At 35.4% G+C, this 19,649-nt stretch overlaps 1 pseudogene; it reads right to left on the bottom strand.

Annotated features, from left to right (window-relative positions):
- Window positions 1–12,561: 12,561 nt before the first annotated feature.
- LOC124962889 (tigger transposable element-derived protein 7-like) lies at window positions 12,562–18,184 on the bottom strand (annotated as a pseudogene).
- Between the last annotated feature and the right edge of the window lie 1,465 nt (window positions 18,185–19,649).

The following is a 19,649-nucleotide window of genomic DNA, read 5'->3' on the forward strand; positions in this document are numbered from 1 at the left end:
GCCAATAATGAGGACACAGTTTTGAGAAAAAGAAAAAAGTTTTATTGCTTTTCTAGCACAGGAGCAACACAGAAGACTCCTATCCCAGAGTCTATTATTCTGCCCACCAGGAGGAATAGGGGGATTTTAAAGACATGATTCAAAGGCTACATTCTCTGTGTTCTCTGTCTGAAGTTGTAATTCACTTACTAATATGAGAGCTAGTCATATTTTAGATCTTCTGGAGCTATCCCTAAAGTCTGAATTTCTTAGTTCCTGTGGTGATCGTGTGCTCTAGACAGATAACTCTGCCTAGGAAGGGGAAGAAAGGTAATCCTGTTTTCTGGAGATTGGGGAAGGGGAGGAAGAGAGCAAGAGAAAGAAACATGTCCATTTAAAAAATAATTTGCAGTGGCAGAGCAGAAAGGGCTATATTAACAGTATAAAGTGAGCCACTGTTAAACTTCTAGTAAGCATGTTACTTTTCCATTTTTAACATCTTATTTTATTAAAATAATATTTAAACGGATGATAAAAGGCATAAGATTTATCAGTAGGTCTTAAGTCCATTGTTTCAGGTAGCTAGAATAAAGTTGGGATGTTGGAGGAGCGGAATTAAAATGACACACTAAAAATAAAACCATTTCAACTATCCAAACATTTGGTGTCCCTTTCTTTCCAAGGTCCCAAACAGCCATATCATCATCACTCTGTGTTTTACGTGAAGCATGGGTTTTGAGGTCCAGTCTTTCTGTCTTTTATCTTGTATTTTAAGGGACTCCTTCAGCAATTCATATTCTTGCATAGGAGGCCTACTTACTTGACCCCATGTCTACTCCGACTGAAAGTTTTCCAATTCGAGTAGTTCTCTTGGTTTTTGTTTCCCTCCCCCATCCCTCCTATGCTAGCTAGTTTAAATTCTAAGTAAAGGAAACTGACTCTGGCAAGTTTCAACACTGAAATATATCCAATGAGTGAAAAGACGAGTGTCATGAGAAGATTCTAGGGTACATCAGAACATCAAAGTAAAATTTGATAGGGCAAAGCAGAATTTAAGGAGCCTCAACAGTCCCTGCAGTGGAATATGTGAAACTTGACTGTAGTACATCCAGATAAATCCCAGTACCCGCACTCCGTAGATTTTCTGTGTCAAGTGTGCAATTTATGGAAAGTAAGGCTGGGTCTGCCTTTGGATCTAATGGTCTCTGGGGATAGCAAGACAGGGTCTGGAGGTGCAGATGTAGAAAGTTTCTGATCATTCCCAGTTGAGGGGAGTTATCAGGTATTCAGCAGACTCTAATGAGTCTGACACAACTTGCTACCTCTATTTAAAAACAGATTTTCTCCAGGGGAGGAAGATTGAGCAGAACTGAGTTAATTAAAATTCAATTAATTCCTTAGAAATGCTATCTACTGCTACAGCGCTCCCTTTTTCTTCTTTATCAGGCATATCACCTTAGAACAAACCCCTTTCTCACTTTATCTAAACAAGCTCTGTAACAATGGAGGCTTGGTGTTACTCTGTTTAAGAAGGATCCTAGTGTCTACTTACCAGGGGAGTTATATGTTCCTTGGTTGTCTTCCTTTCTGGTGTGGTTAGGAGCAGGGGCTTCCAGAAACTTCCCAGGCTTAGGCTTAGATATATTATACAGATGTAATAGCTATTCAGTATATGAACTTGGGCAGGCTAAATAGCTTCCATTTCATTACCTCTCAAAATTGAAATAAAGTAATATCTTTCTCATAGGAGGTTTCAGTGAATATATAGGTTTCAACATGGATGGCTATTAGTGCCTGAGGTGCCCTCAGATGAACACATGAACTCCCAAAATTTCCATTCCATTGGGGTGTGGATTTATCCTTTCTGCTGAGGCCAAACACAACCTTCCTCCCATGCAATATGGCTTAATGTTCCAGAATTGGAATGTTAAACCAACCAGGCAGTTGTCTCAAAGATTCTTTTGTAAACACAACCCCTGGAGAATTCTTTATGGAACAAGAAAAATGAACTCTTTTCCAACGTGGCTTATTAGAAATCCTCTCCCTTAGGTGTTCTCTTGGTGTCTGCCACTCTGATGGGAGATATGTCAACCAAGTGTGCCCTATCCCTAGAATTTCAAATGAAACTTCCTTGAATTCTCCTTATAAATCTTGTGGGAAATCTCGTGCCCTCTCTTGATATTTCTGTAGCTTCCTGGGATGCATGATCATTTCTCACTCTTTTCTATTGTCATTACTGAATCTATTTACACATTCATATTTGTCTTGCACCTTGTGATTGGTGTGGAAAAACTTTCCTGAATCTTCTTGGGAATGAGGTGTGTCAGGGAAAAGCACATGACTTACATGAACACAGCTCAGAAGATAACAGAAGATGATCAAGTAGACACTGCTCCTTAAATTTTAAGAACAAAGAAAGGAAGAAAATATCCAGATAGTACTTTTAAAAATGCACTAGTGATTTTATTATCTGATTTTTTCATTTAAGAGAGTGTATACAAGTGGGTGACTAAGTATCTGGAATATATGTTTCAGGGATCCCTGGGAAACTATGAGTTCTAGGTCATATCTATATACATTTTTTTCTTGTTGAGATCCAAATGTGTTGCTAGTCTGAACTGGTTTTAGGTCTACTAAAATCCTGTATGTATATAAGGATTTAGGTACCTATGGATAGAGTCATTCTTTTAATTCTTAATGTCACACACCTGTTGACTATTTTGTAGGCAAGCAGTCTTCTCCTAGGAGAGTAAATACATTATTTCAGTTTTGTTGCTGACACTATATAGTTTACCTATTCCCAGTTTGTACCTCTGTATGTGTATATGTATACGTTTGTGAGACTGAGATCAGATAGCTTCACTGGTAAAGGATTTTATAAATACAAGGCCTACTGTTATGGGATTTGCTGTGAAATCATATTGTGGCAAGCAAAAAATATTACATTCAGAGACAACTGCAAAATTCCTCTTAGGTATACAATAATCATCCCTTAGAGAACTACCTTATTGCGTGTGTTTATTTATGAAGACATGGCTCTTTTGTTTCAGGTATAGCAAAGCTTTCCCAGAACTTGTCTTTGTACCCCTATGTTCTTCCACCAAAAAAAAAAAAAAAAAAAAAAAAAAAAAGGAAAGAAAGAAGCAATCTTAAGTGCAGCAGAACCATAGCTCAGGACACATGGCAATTCCAAAGGCAAGGGCGAGGCTCAATCTCTGTAGCATTCCTTTACATCAATAATAGTCTTGTGATTCAACTTGCCTCTTCATTCTTTTCTTTCTGTTTCTTCCTTTGCTCTTGAATCCCCATAGCTATTTTTTAAGGGTCATGGGCATGTGTTCACTCCCAAGTCTGTAGGCAGTCTCTCTATGCTTCACCTTCAGTCTCTTTGAAGAGATCCAAATGATCAATTTTTTTCAATCCATCAGAAAGCACCCTTGCTGAGCAAAACTGTCTCTTTATGTCATATTCATGCATGCTACCCGGGCTACAAATAGCTGCTTATGTACTCATCACCAATTCCTAGTTCAACTAGTTGTGGCAAAAATGGTGATATCCCTTGGTTCAAGCGTGATCATCTAGGCATGAGAAATGCACGCAAGAGGTTATGGGTATGGTAAGATGTCTGAAGTTTCAAAGAGGGTTATTGTGACAGGCAGACATCTGACCTGGTCTACTGAATGCAAACTGCCAAGACTCATCATGGTCTGTACTCTCTAAGTTTTAAATAAGTTTCAGTGATTTAAATCAGACTGACTCCCTTAGTTACCAACCCAAATAATCAAATATTTTGTCCTCCAGGACTATGTTCCTCTACATATATGCACAACATTTTTCCTTCTGTTCCCCAAAGAGTTTGGATTAAAAGTCTCTATTCCTTCAAACATTGTAAGATTTACTCTACCATTAAGAATTTCCAGAGAGTTCAAACTTGAATTTCACTCAATCATTCACAAATAATATGTTGGTGTTTTATAGCATAACAGGGATGAGAAAATGTATTGAGACAATTAATACATAGTCAGGAAAATGATCGAGATTTCAGAATTTACCAAAACAGATTACACTACCAGAAAGCAAACAGCCAAAGAACAAATAATATTCTTCTAGCTCAGGACTGAGAAAAGCAAAGGGTCAAATGATGTTGACTTAAAATAGAGTGGGGACAATTTGGGATGTCACAAGAATGAAGAGAGGGTGAGGAAAGAAGGACAGGAAATTCTATTTAAAGAAATACTGATGTTCTCTATGCAGAGCAGAAGATCATCTCCCAGTCCAGGCAAATGTAAAAGCCTGATACCCTTGCAGAGGTCTGGCAGGGCCAACAGAGCCATTGTTACATCACTATCAGACCCCTGTCACTCAAATAAAAGATCCCTATAATACACGAGGAGTTCAAGGCTGAGAGCACATCTGGGAAATTCCTGATCTTCACGTCTCAAAGTTGACATTCACTGCAGGAAAAAACCTGCAATTAATCACAGTTACAGAAATCTCCAACAAAAAGTTCCCATAAAATAGCTAAGGAAAAGGCTTTTAACTATGGGAATGATCTAAACTTTAGTGTGCAAGTTCCTGAAGTGAACATGTCATATTTAAAGAGGAAGTTGGCTGAAACAATGCTAGTTTCCCCAAATTCCCCACCTCCTTCTGCCCTTTAAGCATAATCACCATTATTTGTCCCTCAAGCCTACTCACTCCAACTTCATTTCATACCTGCTATAATGCCCGCTTCTTTACAGAAGAAAGAAATAGAATAAACCTTTTAGGGAGACTGATTTTATGATAACTTTTCAATTAGTCTGCAGATATCTCAAGGTCCACGACAATTGAAAGCCAACATAAGCTCTTAACAAGTTATTTTTTAAGAATATTCTTTATATAATGTATTTTTATTGTTGTATTACAATTATACATAATAGTGGAATCCAACGTGCCATATTCATACATGCATAGAACATAATTTGATCAATCTCATTTCCCTACAGTATTTTTCCTTTCCCTTCCGTCCTCTCAAAGACATTCTTTTTAAAAGAACTAAAATGCAGTTTGATAATCATATGTGTGTGTATATATACACACACATATAATATAACCATTGAATGCATTATTTTCACATTAAAAGTGTGACTATTCAGAATCATATGGGAACTTAATTACAACCTGTGTGATTTTTCTGATGACCCCAGAAATCAACCTAATGCCTGATTTATTTTTATGCAAGCGAACATTACAGATTCTCTTATAGAGACAAGACAATAAAATGTACGAAAGTTACATGCTTCCTGTGGGTATTTTACTCATTGTTGATCTCCGTTTTGGAGTCAGTGAGATAAACTGTGCCTTTCATTCTCCAAGTAGTTTATAGGTTTAATCTTGGAGGACAAGCTGTTTTTTTCAAGAATGGCAATCATTTAATTCAATCAGATTGTTTCATATATAAATGTACTGCACATGCAGATTTAATAGTCGGTTGGGCCCTGTCAACTCTATGTGAGAAAATTTGTAATAATTCACCCCAGTTTCATATTAGTTCACTGAAACAGCTTTAGACCTGTCAGCATTGTATTCAGAACACTTAGCTCAGTGACAAATATAGCCATGTTATTTGTAGACAAATATCATCTGCATGATTGAATAAATTGACCCCAAAATTGGCTACACAAAACTCATTATTTAGAAAAGATGTCAAATGTGACCCAATTTGGGTTTCTCTAAAAGGGCAAGTATAGAAAGGAACTTAACAGGATGACTTTCCTAAAGGTTCTTCCAAGACTCTGCATGGACCATTTATTACCAACTAAATCTGTATAAATAAGTAAAATGCACCCAAATACTCTAGGTAAAAGTATCAAATGTATTTATAGTCTAATTTTTCTTAATTTGTAAATTCATGTCAACAGTTCTGGTTACTATTATTTAATTATTTAGAGCACTTTCCTGATGGATATACAGACACTGTATTTAACAAAGGAGTGGAGGAAGGTTATCTAACATTCAAAGTTTCAAAAAAACAACTGACCCCAAATATTTGGTCACTTCTGTTTAATGAAAAACAATATATATGGTTTGTGTGCGTGGATGTATTTCTTGTGTACAGATACATATATGTGTGTATATATGAACATATGTGTATATATACACATGCACACATAGAGGTGGAAAGAAAGAGTGTATACAAAAGAAGAGGAAGGAGAGAGGATGAATAGCATTGACGTGTACCTCAAAGATATTGCAAGTTCAATTCCAGACCACTGCAATTGAGACACACAATTTTTTTGTTCCTCAGTACATAAAAATCATGTTACCCCATACTATAGTTCATTAAGAATGTGCTAGCATTATGTCTTAAAAGCAATGTACGTATCTCAATTAAAAACACTTTATTGCTTAAAAAATAATAACAATCATCTGAGCCTTCAGTAAGTCATAGTTTTTGCTGGTGGAAGATCTTGCCTTAATTTGCTGAGTGATAAAGATGGTGGTTGCAGGTTGGGGTGGTTGTGGCAATTTTGTTCCTTTTTCTTTCTTTTTTTTTTTTTTCTTCAGTACTAGAAATTGAACCCAGCAGTGCTCTACCACTGGTCTACACTTCCAGCCCTTTTTATTTTATTTTGAGACAGGGTTTCACTAAATTTTCCAGTCTGGCCCAGATCCTGTGATCCTCCTTGCCTAGGTCTCCTGAGTGGCTTGGTATTATAGGTGCATGCTGCCTTACCCAGCGGACTATGACAATTTCTTAAAATAAGACAATAATGAAGTTTGCTGCATTGATGGATTCCTACTTTTACAAAAGATTTCTGTTCCATGTAATCCTGTTTGGTAGCATTTTCCTCACAGTAGAACTTCTTTTAAAATTGGAATCAATCGTCTCAAATCCTGCTGCTGCTTTATCCACCAGGTTTATGTAATGATGTTCTAAACCCTTTGTCTTCCTTTCAACAGTGTTCACAGCAACTTCACCAGGGTTCCCTCTCAAGAAACCACTTCCTTTGCTCCTCCATAAGAAGCAACTCCTCATCCATTAAAATTTTAACATGAGAGTACAGCCATTCAGGCACATCTTCAACAGTCACTTCAAATTTTATTCTCTTGCTATTGCTACCACATCTTCAGTTACATTCTTCACTGAAGTCTTAAACCTCTCAAAATCTTCCATGAGAGTTGAAGTCAATTTCTTCCAAGTTTTTATTAATGTGGATATTTTAAGTTCCTCCCATGAATTACTAATGTTCTTAATGGTGTCTAGAATGGCAAATTGTTTCCAAACTGTTTTCAGTTTACTTTTCCTGGATCCATCATAGGAATCACTGTCATGGCCTTATGAAGTTTATTTCTAGTATAATAAGAATACTAGACTAAAATTAATGCTTGATACATGGGCTAGAGAATAGTCAAGTTAGCATGCATGAAAACAGTATTAATTTTGATAATTATCTCCATTAGAGCTCTTGGGTGACCAGGCACATTGTCAATGAGCAGTGATGTTTTGAAAGGAATTTAATTTTTCTGAGCAGTAGGTCTAAACTGTAGGCTTAAAATATTCAGTAAACTCTGTTATAAAGAGATGTGCTGTCATTCAGTGTTTGTCGTTTCATTTACAGAGCACCAATGAGTAGATTAAATATAATTATTTAGGGCCTTGGGATTTTCACAATGACAAAATGAGTATCAAGCTCAAAAATCACCAGCTGCATTAGCCCCTAAAAAGACAGTACAAAAGACAAGAGGAAGAATTGGGTGATTCAAAGCAGTTTCGAAGCTAGGCATTGACCTCTCTAGCGATGAAAGTCTTAGAAAACCTATTGTTCCAATATAAGGCTGTTTTGTCTACATTGAAAATCTGTAGTTCAGGGTAGCTGCCTTCATCCATGATCTTAGCTGGATCTTCTGGAGAACTTGCTGTAGTTGTCCTTCAGCACTTACTGCTTCACCTTGCACCTACATATCACAGAGGTGGCTTTTACTTCATCCTTGTAAATCAACTTCTGCTCTACAAGTTTTTCTTCTGAAGTTTCCTCACCTATCAATCTTCATAGAATTGAAGAATTAGGGATTTCTTTCAGACTTGGCTCTGATTTAAGGGAATGTTGTGACCACTTGATACTCTACCCAGATCACTAAAACTTTCTTGATAATGGCAAAACATCTGTTTTTTTTTTCTCTCTTCTTCTTTTTTTTTTTTTTTTTTTTTGATAATCTGTGTGCTCACTAAAGTAGTACTTTTAATTTCCTCCCAGGACTCTTCGTGATGTGGCTAACTGGCGTAAGCAGTTTAGCTTCCATCCTGCCTTGGCTTTTGACCTGCATGTCTTATGACACTTTTGATTTTTACGGTTAAAGAATGTGACTCTTCTTTTCACTTCCACATCTAGAGGCCACTGTGTGGTTATTAGTTCATCTAATTTCAAAATGGTTGTGTCTCAGGAAATAAGGAAGTCCAAGCAGAAGGAGAAAAATGGGGAGTCAGCTGGTCATTGGAGAGGTCAGAACACACCTAACATTTATTGATTAAGTTTACCCTCTTACCTGGGCTTTTTGTGGTATCCCCAAACAATTATATAGTAACATCTAAGATCACAATCACAGATCCCCATAAGAGATACAATAATAATGAAAAAATTTGAAATAGTGCAAGAACTGTCAAAATGTGACACAAAGACATGAAGCAAGCACATGCTGGTAGAAAATGGTGCTGATAGGGTTGTCATTACCTTCAGTTTGTGTTTAAAAAAAAAAAAAGCCAGTCTGCTAGGTGCAATACAGTAAAGCATAATAAAATGAGGTACGCATGTATAATCTATGCCTAATCTATTTGCTGTCAATATAGCAGTGCACCTGACGCTGGGTAATTTTTCAAGAAAGGTGATTTATTTGGCTCCCAACTCTGAAGGCAGGGGAGTTGGGGAATCAGGGAGTCACATCTGGTGAGGGAAACAGGATGCATCATGACATGGCAGACGGCATCATGTGCAGGGAGTGTGTGCAAGGGGAGCCAGCAAGTGTGTGTAAAAGAGGGAGGGGCAATGGGGCTGGGCACTTCATGACACCCTGCTCCTGTGAGAGCAAATCCATTCTCATGAGAACTAATCTAGTAGTGTAGAGATTCCTTAGAAAACTTGAACTGGAACCACCATTTGACCCAGTTATTCCATTCCTTGGTCTATATCCAAAGGACTTAAAATCAGCATACTACAGTGATGCAGTCACATCAATGTTCATAGCTGCTCAATTCATAATAGCTAGATTGTGGAACCAACCTAGATGTCCTTCAAGTGATGAATGGATAAAGAAACTGTGGTATATATACACAATGGAATATTAGCCTTAAAGAAGAATAAAGTTATGGCATTTTCAGGCAAATGGATGAGGTTGGAGAATATCATGCTAAGTGAGATAAGTCAATCCTAAAAAAAACAAAAGACGAATGATCTCTCTGATAAGCAGATGATGATACATAATGGGGGGTGGGAGGGAGGCAAGAATGGAAGAAGAATGGATTGTATAGAGGAAAAAGAGGGGTGGGAGGGGTGGGGGAAGGAAAAATAACAGAATGAGACAAACATCATTACCCTAAATGTTATGACTCTACTTCATGTACAACCAGAGAAACGAGTTGTACCCCATTTGTTTACAATGAATCAAAATAAATAAATTAAAAAAAAATTTCAACATGAGTTTTTGTGGAGACAAACCACATCCAAACTGTAGCAGTATAGCTAATTCTATTTATTTCCAAACCCTTGAAGGTTTTCCTACAATATATTAAAACCATTTCTAAGATATAATCCTTCAGTATTTATTGACTTGATAAGGACCATAGGGATAAGAGAGTAAGAATTCGGTGGCTCCTATTTGAAGAGACTGGTGGTAAGGTCATTTTTTCTTCAGAGTTTTAAGAACAAAGAAATTTGTGGGTTATAAAATATGTAGTTATGGTAAGTGCATGCTTTCAATCAAATTTTTTGGATTAATTATAATTATATACTGGGAAAATTTCTAAAATATTCTCTATAAGAATCACTGCATTAACACGCAATGCTTAGGCAGTGACAGGCACTCAAAAAGTCTTTGTCCTATTGCCTCCTAGTTAAAATATAATAACTATCTCCATGAAAGAAAATGGGTTAATGGGTCAGGCCAACTGATATTCAAATCTAGGTTCTGGCATTTGCATGAACTTGGAAATGGTACATAACTTTTCTGAAACTTGTTTCTCTCTTTTGTAAAGCATGGTTAATAATAAATACCTTACACAGTTGTTGTAAAGTGCAAATGAGATCAAGTGCAGCTCAAAATACAGTGTGTAACATTTGGTAAACATTTTTTTTAATGGAAGGTATTTAAATTGAATTAAAAAGGGTATCAAGCTATTGCTAAAATTTTGGAAGTATCTTTCAAAAAGAAAATTCTCTTGCTTTGATTAATAAATTCTTCTTTTCTTCCAGTTCTGTTATTAGAGTTGAACCCATTCATTGTGGTCTCCAGAAAGCCATAAGCGTAACCAACAGTACCTCTTTCAATTAAAGGTTAATTCATTACATTATAAACTACCTAGCATATTTTAAAGGCAAAAGGGTGTGTTTTGAAGTGCTAAAAAATTGGAGGCAGAAGCACAAAATGGTACAAAAGACAACTTTGTCCCTTAAAAGCACAGCACATGAGATATTTACTGAAGTTCAAAATGTGTTACTCCAGACTATCTTGGAGCATATTGAACTAATGTCCTGTTTTTTTTTTTCAACAAAAGTTTACAGATATTTGAGTGACATCCTTCTACTTTTTGTTGCTGCATGATATTCAGTGTCCTTAATATAGACATGAATATTGATACAGACATGGCACAGACATACAATTAGCCATTTTACTCTTTTGTCCTTAGAATTGAATCTAGAGCCTCACACAGGCCAGGCCAGGGCTCCACCACCGACCTTCACCTAGCCCTTGACAATTTGACTTTTAGAACACTTTCAAAAGTAAATGGCTGAAGGTATGATACTATTATAAATGTGAAAATCTAAAACTTGGATAATTAACTCTGGTTTATATTAAGTATCTGATTGGTTCATATTTACCATTTGCACACAACTGTTCAGTTCAAAACCCAAAAGAATCTTGTAATTAAAGATTCATTTTAAAATAGAATCATTATTACTTTTTCTTTCACCTATTGTACAAGTGAGAAATATTTTATATTATGGAAGAATTAATATCAGTTAGAGAAAATATATTAAAACTTAGATGCTCAGTGGATAATAACTATGAATTTTCTCTTAGCAAAGTAGAATTGGTGTGATTACTCCCTTAGTACAGTCTAAAATACTTTTCAGCTATAATATTGCTATAGGGACAATAAGTAAAGAAAATGACATATATGGACACACACACACACATGTACACATACACACGGAAGCATAGAAGAATGGACTAATATTTTGTAAACCATGTAATACGGACTGAAAAAATATTGAAATACTTCTGTGTACATAGACTTTGAAGATGACTGTATTTCTACATTAAGAGATTGGCACAAAAATAAAAAGGTTTAAAATCTAAGGTTGTAAACCCAATATGAAACAAACATTTACAACACAAAGGTGATAATGATAGCATTCTTTATAATTTATAAACCATTTGAAAGCAATTTAAATGTTTTAGTGTTGATTGATAGTAAGTCTTTTTAAAATTTGTTCTTTCTAGATATACATGACAGTAGAGTATATTTTGACATATATACATAGAATAAATATAATTGTTCCAATTAAGATCCCATTATTATGGTTTTATATGATGTGAAGTTACACTCGTCATGTATTCACACATAAGTATAGGAAAAATATGTCCAATTCATTCTACTGTCTATTCTATTTCTATATGCCCATCCCTGCTCTTCATTTCCCTTTGTCTAGTTCAATGAACTTCTATACTTCCCCTCCCTTGTTATCATCCACATATCAGAGAGAACATTCTGCCTTTGGCTTTTTGGGACTGGCTTATTTCACTGAGCATGATATTCTCCAGTTCTATTTACCTGCAAATGCCACAATTTCATTTTTCTTTATGGCGGAGTAATATTCCATTGTGTATATATACCACATTTTCTTTATCCATTATTTTGCTGTAGGGCACTAGGTTGGTTTTATAGCTTGGCTATTGTGAATTGAGCTGCTATAAACATTGAAGTGATTGTGTCACCATAGTATGCTTATTTTAAGTCCTTCAGTATAAACCGAGTGGGATGACTGGGTCAAATGGTTGTTCCAGTCCAAGTTTTCAAAGGAATCTCCATACTTCTTTCCATAATGCTTGCAAAAATTTGCAGTCCTAACAGCAAAGTATGAGTGTACTTTTTCCCAACATCCTCACCAACATTTATTATTATTTGTATTCTTGATAATTGCCATTCTGACTAGGGAGAGATAAAATCTCAGAGTAGTTCTTTTTTTTACATATAAAGAAACATAAATTTATTATTTTCAAACTGTATAGTTTATAAGCAATATGTAAATGGCCACTGATATGCAAAATAATGTCAGTTGATAAAAATAATGACAATTCACTGTAGACTTACATCATATATGATTACATATCTGCAGAAATCTTTAAACTCAAAACTTTACTAGACCCAGAAGTCGAAGGTGTATTGAAGGAATCCTTAATTTTATGAGGCCTAGGTCTCAAAAACCTACCAATTCTCAAATGGATTCTACTCTGGAACTGTTTCTTGCCTACTTCTTGTTGCATCTCTTTCAGTGTGAAATGAAGCCTTTTAAATTCAGGTGTGGCATCCACAACGTCAACAAGGTAGTCCAAACTTTCTCTCATAGCAGATAACATAAATTCAGCAGCCTGCTTCTTGATTCCTTCTCTTTGGACAATTCCCTTTGTAATTCCATCTTTAGGTTTTGGAGGACAAGACTTCTCTTCATCATCTCCATTGAACCACACCTTATCATCATCCAGCTTACTTTCACCACATTTGTCAAGAATCTCTGTAACCTCTACCTTCTGAACCTTGGAGATCATAGTCAGGTTCCTTTTTGTAAAAAGGATTTTCCCAGGCATTTGCTATGGTTATTTGTTTTACTTTATCCCAACTTTTTGCCCAGTTAAAATCTGCATTTTTTATGTTGTAGATTTTAATCTTGGAAATTCCTTTTTCTCTTTTATCTTGCTCATCTTCACATTCTTCAAAAATTACCCGACTTTCTTCAAGTTGTTATAAAAGTCTTTTTCGGCTCAAGATCACACCCTATTTTGTTGGTTGGATCAAAGTTGAAGGGTTGTGAGGAAAGAACCTACATTTTATTGGACCATCCTCACTGGTTAGTGATTCAGCAGAAGGGTAAGCTGGGGAACTATCCAGAAGTAAGGATGCCCTGACATCTTCTTCATGGAATTTTAGAACATTAATTTGAAAATACCAAACCTCAGGAACAAAGTTTCGAAAGAACCATTCTGAAAACAATTCTCTGGTGAACCAAGCATCATTACTAGGTTTATACATCACGGGTAATATACTTGGGTCCTCTTTCACACTTTTGGGCAACTTTGATTTGCCAATAATAATTGATTTTAACTTACGGATTCCATCTGCATCTGCACATAAAAGGGCAGACAAATGTTCTTTGTTTTTTTTTTTTTTTTCTCCCTGGAAGGCAGATATCTTTTGTACTTTGTGGTGAAACTGAGCTGGATGATGATAAGGTGTGGTTCAATGGAGATGATGAAGAAAAGTCTTGTCCTCCAAAACCTATCTTTTCTACTTGCCTGCATTTCTCTAATTGCTAGAGATGTTGAACATTTTTCATATATTTTTTGACCATTCATATTTCTTCTTATGTGAAGTAGTTGTTCAGTTCCTTAGCCCATTTATTGATTGGGTGATGATTATGATGATGATGATGATGATGATGATGATGATGATGATTTTTATAATTTTTCTGTATCCTGAAGATTAATGCTCTATCTGAAGTGCTGGTGTTAAAAATTTTCTCCCATTTTTTAGTCTCCCTGTTCATGTTCTTGATTGTTTCCTTTTCTGTGAAGAAGCTTTTTAGTTTGATACTGTGCTATTTATTGATTCTTAATTTTATTTCTTGCACCTTAGAAGTCTTATCGTGGAAGTCAGTTTAAGCCAACATAATGGAGTGTGGAACCTACATTTTCTTCTAGTAGGCACAGGTTCTCTAGTCTAATGCCTAAGGTCCTTGATCCACTTTGAGTTGAGTTTGTGCTGGGTGAGACAGAGAGGTTCAGTTTCATTCTACTACATACAGACTTCAGTTTTCCCAGCACCATTTGCTGAAGAGGCTATCTTTTCTCCAATGTATGTTTATGGTGCCTTTATCTAGTATGAGATAACTGTATTTATGTTAGTATGATTCTATATCTACTGGTATTCATATGTGTTTTTGTCTCAATACCATACTATTTTTGTTACTATAGCTCTGTAGTATAATTTAAGGTCTGATATTATGATGCCTCCTGTGTCACTTTTCTAAGGATTACTTGGGCTATTCTGGCCCTCTTATTTTTATAAAAGAATAGCATGGCAGTCTTTTCTATTTCTAAGAAGAAAGTTATTGGAATTTTAATAGGAATTGCATTAATCTGTATAGTGCTTTGGTACTATGGTCATTTTGACAATATTAGTTTTGTTTATCCAAGAAGATGGCAGCTCTTCTCATCTTCTCAGGTCTTCAATTTCTTTCTTTAGTGTTCTGTAGTTTTCATTAGAGAGGCGTTTTACTTCTTTTGTTAGATTGATTCCCAAATATTTCTTTGAGGCTATCATGAATGGAATATTTTTCCTAATTTCTCTTTCAGTTGATTCATCATTGGTGTGTAGGAATGCATCTAATTTATAGATGTTAATTTTATATCCTGCTACTTTGCTGTAATTATTTATGAGTTCCAGAAGTTTTCTGGTGGAGTGTTTCGGGTCTTCTAAATATAGAATCATGTTTGGCAAACTGGGGTAGTTTGCTCTTTTCCTATTTGTATCCCTTGAATTTCTTTCTTTTGTCTAATTGCTCTGGTTAGGGTTTTAAGAACTATGTTGAATAGGAGTAGTGAAAGAGGGCATCCCTGTCTTCTTCCAGTTTTTAGGGGGAATGCTTTCAATTTTCACATTTAGAGTGATGTTGACCTTAGGTTTAGCGTATATACTTTTTACAATGTTGAGGTACGTTCCTACTATCCCTTGATTTTCTACTGTTTTGAGCATGAACTGATGTAGAATTTTGTCAAATGCTTTTTTCTGTGTGTATTGAGATAATCATGTGATTCTTATCTTTAAGTCTAATGATGTGCTGAATTACATTTATTGATTTCCATATATTGAACCCGCCTTATATCTCTGGAATGAATCCCACTTGATCATAGTGCACTATCTTTTTAAATGTGTTTTTGTATATGATTTGCTGGTATTTTATTAAGAATTTTTGCATCTATGTTCATTAGGGATAAAGGTCTGAAGTTCTCTTTCCTTGATGTGTCTTTGTCTAATTTTGGTATCAGGGTTGGAAGGGTTCCCTCCTCTTCTATTTCATGGAATAATCTGAGGAGTATTGGTGGTGTAAGTTCTTTGCTTGGCTGAGAAGCCATCTGTTCCTGGGCCTTTCTTTGTTGGTAGGCTTTTGATGGCATCTTCTATTTCATTGCTTGAAATTGATCTGTAAAACAGTTTATTGAAAGTTACTTGACTATCCAAATGATGTTCGTGAAGCATTTGTAATGACATAAAAGTATTGTTTTGATTTCAAGTAAAGAAAATACATGAGACAAAAGCAGATGTAGAATATGACACAGTTTCTGGAAAAAGCATATACCCATGTACAAAACAATATTGTTGAGAAAAAAGCAAAAGTATTAGCATAAGTTGTATGTGGGTGAGAGGAATTAGTAATAATTTTTCTTGTTCCTACATTTCTATATTTCCCAAATTTCATATAATGAGATAAATAGACTTTATTCTCTTTTAAACAATCTAACATTCTACTTTTACATATAAAACCAATCATGCACTTGGTATCAACTAGGAAAACAAAAATATGCTACATACTTCAAAGGTGGAAATATACATAAAGGATTGGTTCCAAGGTTGGGTGTTGGAGGCTGGAACTCACGGCCCCTCCAAAGTAAAGGAGCATTGCTGACAGGGGCAGAGTTAGCAGAATGGAAGCTTTTCTGTCTCCTTGCTGTTCACTAACTTCTCCCAGTTGCCCCTCATGGCAAAACCTAGGAATCTACTGAATACTGAGAATTGTAATTTGTATAGTCCCAACCAGAGCCTCATGAAGAAAGATATAAAAGGATGGATTTACAGCTAGAAGACAGTAACTTAACAGAAACCACAGGCTTATTCTGAATAAATAATAAGAGTGATGCACAAGATATATTGCTCAAAGCCAAAAATCTTGGATTTAACAGAATTGAGACACAGAAATTTTTATTAATGACTTTTGTTAATTTGATTACCAAACCAAAATGCTTCTTAATGGGATGAATTGAGTACAAATAAGTGTTGTTAAACTTTTAACATGTATCATTTGTTTTTATTAAAGTGATTCAGCCATCGCCATTCTACTCCAATAGATATTTTATTAAAGAAACTAATTTAAATGTACATGATAAATGAACTGTGTTGAAAATTCTATTTTTCTTCAGTTCTAACCCCCTGATCTTAATTAGCTTCTCCACTTGTGTTTCCATAGAAACCAGCAATGCAATCAATAAGATGCAAAGGTAGTAAGGTACATGCAGAGGCATTCTACAAGTACAGTAACAACATTTATTTTAAAGCAGAGGACAAATTAGTATTTGCAATTAGATTAGAGGTAATATAATTCAAAATTCAAAATGGGAATGCAATCAAACTGTAAACAAAGATGATAAATTTTCCCTGAGCTCCACAGTTTTCTGTATTCCAATGTGAAATAAGTATAATTCCTACAAAATTGAAGATCATAATTTTGTATTGCAATTCTTTTGGTTTCTCTGTTTTTTTTTTTTTTTAGTTATACTGTGCTCTATCTCCCTACACCATACACATTCTCTTACATACAAGTAAAAATGAGCCAACACAATATATAAAAATTACAACATAGAAGCTATGCTTCTTTGTATGAAGGCCCTTTCCCATTCTGCTGGCTTTGTACACCCCAGTGTCACAGGTAGGTGCCAACAGGCAGTTACACATTCAAGGCACAGGCCAAGCCAAACCCTTCCTGAGAGTTGCCCTTGACTGATTAAACTGACAAACACCAACAGGGTTAAACTCTGCTAGTTAGATGTGGATCAAATACTGAGCACCACAGTTGACAGGCTTATGACTGAACTGATTTGAGTGCCTTTGCAACATCCTCATTCAGTTATCCTGCTTCTGGGCATGATGACTTTCCCATGTCTCCATTACTTAATAAGAATTGCAAGTAGCATGTTGCCAATAATAATTGACAAGACAAACGAAAGCAAACACTGTTTATGAATGCTTGGCTTTAAAAATGGAGTAGCTTCAAGGTTTTTTCTATATGCTTCTTCATCGTCTATATTTCAATGTGATTTTATAAATGCAGAGAAGTGGATTAAGAGCTTCTCTTTATGAGAACAAATTTGTGAGAACAACTGTAATAATCCATATTTGTCATTTCTCTTTCATCTTCCCTGTCTTGCTCCACTCTGCCAAAAAAGAAGCCAATGCTTGAATTGTCTTTTCAAATGTATGATAAAAATGCTAAAACACTTTGTCATCAAATTTGTACCATTGATTTCTCATTTTTTCAGACTTATATGTATATATACATATATATGATATTTTATTGATTTACGGCATAGGTGGTTATTTAAAGATTTTCATATTGAGAATGTTTCATATTATATGTGTGTGTGTGTGTGTGTGTGTGTGTGTATCCATGCACACATATATGGTGAAAGAGAACACTTTAAAATAAATAATTAGGTCAACACATTGATACTTTTAATATATTCTGGTGTATATTAGGGGTAAACTGTGTGTTCATATTATTTTTTACAGTATGATCTCTTTCCTGTCTCCAAGTACTCAGCTAACCTATTGAGGGAATACACTACCCAGATTTAGCACATTAAGATAATATATTGGGTTGTTATTTTCCTTTTTTAAAAATAGATATAGAAGACAACTAGTGCTTACTTCAACATGCACAGTAATGAACTTCGACATGTACAGGTTTTGCAATTACTCAATTTCCTCAACTCCATTTATCTTCAGTGCCAGTTTTCTGCAGCTATCTTAGAGCAGATCACTTTGAACTTCTTCATTATATGAAACTGAATCATTAAGAATTTTAAGCTCGTAATTCCCTCTCTTAACACAAATCCTTGCTGCACACAGTATTACTGTTCACAGTTCTTAGTTCCCTTTACATGTACATTAATGCTTTCCTGCTTTCTTAAACTCAGACACAGACACATAATATGTTCAGGCTGATAAAATTCAAGTAAAAATGAAGGATTTTCACTTCTAGAGAGAAGCTTTAAGTATTTTAAAAATTTTCCCTTGGCTACAACCAAAAGTAATGTTCTAGATTGTGCCTCTTTGATTGGTTTGGGTTCTAGAAAGTCAAGTAAGAACATGGAACAGGTCACCCATCTGACCTGTAATGAACACAAATTAAAAGCATAATATAAATCCTTGAGGTTTTCAAACAGTGGACATGAAAGCCAAGACCCAAAATGTTTGCAAAGTTTCATTGGAATATAGCCATGCTTATTTGTTTTTGTATTGATTATGATCACATCCATGCTACAATTGCAGGATTGAGTAATTGTAACACAAAGTCATTGTGTGGTCCACAAAGCCTAAAATATTTGCCACCCTTCCCTTTGCAAAAAGCACTGTATTAAAGTGTATCTCTGTATTTTTATGTTAGTCATTTCCTCTTTCTCTATTCTCACACTGTCCAGCTCCTTTGTTTTAATTTATTCCTTAAGCAACCTAAATTCTATGGTCAGTTGTCTTATTTTCTTGGTTTGAGTTCAAACTGACTTTAGTCTTCTGCCCATCAATCCATGTCCAACTGAAAACTGGTTTAAATCCCTATTGTAGGCTTTTTGCCTTGCTTGAGAAGCTCACTAAACAGTGATGATTAGTTCCACCACAAATGTGTTCTCTCTAACTTGGCAGGATCCAAAATGCAACTCAGCAATTCTCTAAGTCTTCTCTAATTGACTCCCAATTATAATTCCTGCATTACAATTCTAACAGCTGTTCCAAACTATCTTCAAGCCCCAATTACAACCCATTCATTCATTCAATAAATAATATTTTTAGCATTTACTACACCAGGCTCTCTGCTAGCTCTTAGGGAAACCACAGTGAAAGAGAGACATGGTCCCTGGCTTTGTGAAGTTGATGAGTGGGACAGACAAAACCCCACATGGCTAAGGTATACACTGAATTGGGTAGTAACAGAGCACAGGTAAGAAGTAGTCTTTTATCACAATTCATTACATCTTATGAGTTTTGCTTTCTTAGGTTAAAAGCTGGGCTATCTATCACTTTTCTTGTCTCCCAACAGTCCAGAGTTAATGCCTATGATCTGAGTTCACCAATCACATCTACCAACATGTCAATTTAGAAAAGACTAGTTGGATGGTAAAGCTGAATGGAATTTAATCTGCTGAGG

The sequence above is a fragment of the Sciurus carolinensis genome, chromosome 13 (genome assembly GCF_902686445.1).
Source record: "Sciurus carolinensis chromosome 13, mSciCar1.2, whole genome shotgun sequence".
Lineage (NCBI taxonomy): Eukaryota > Metazoa > Chordata > Mammalia > Rodentia > Sciuridae > Sciurus > Sciurus carolinensis.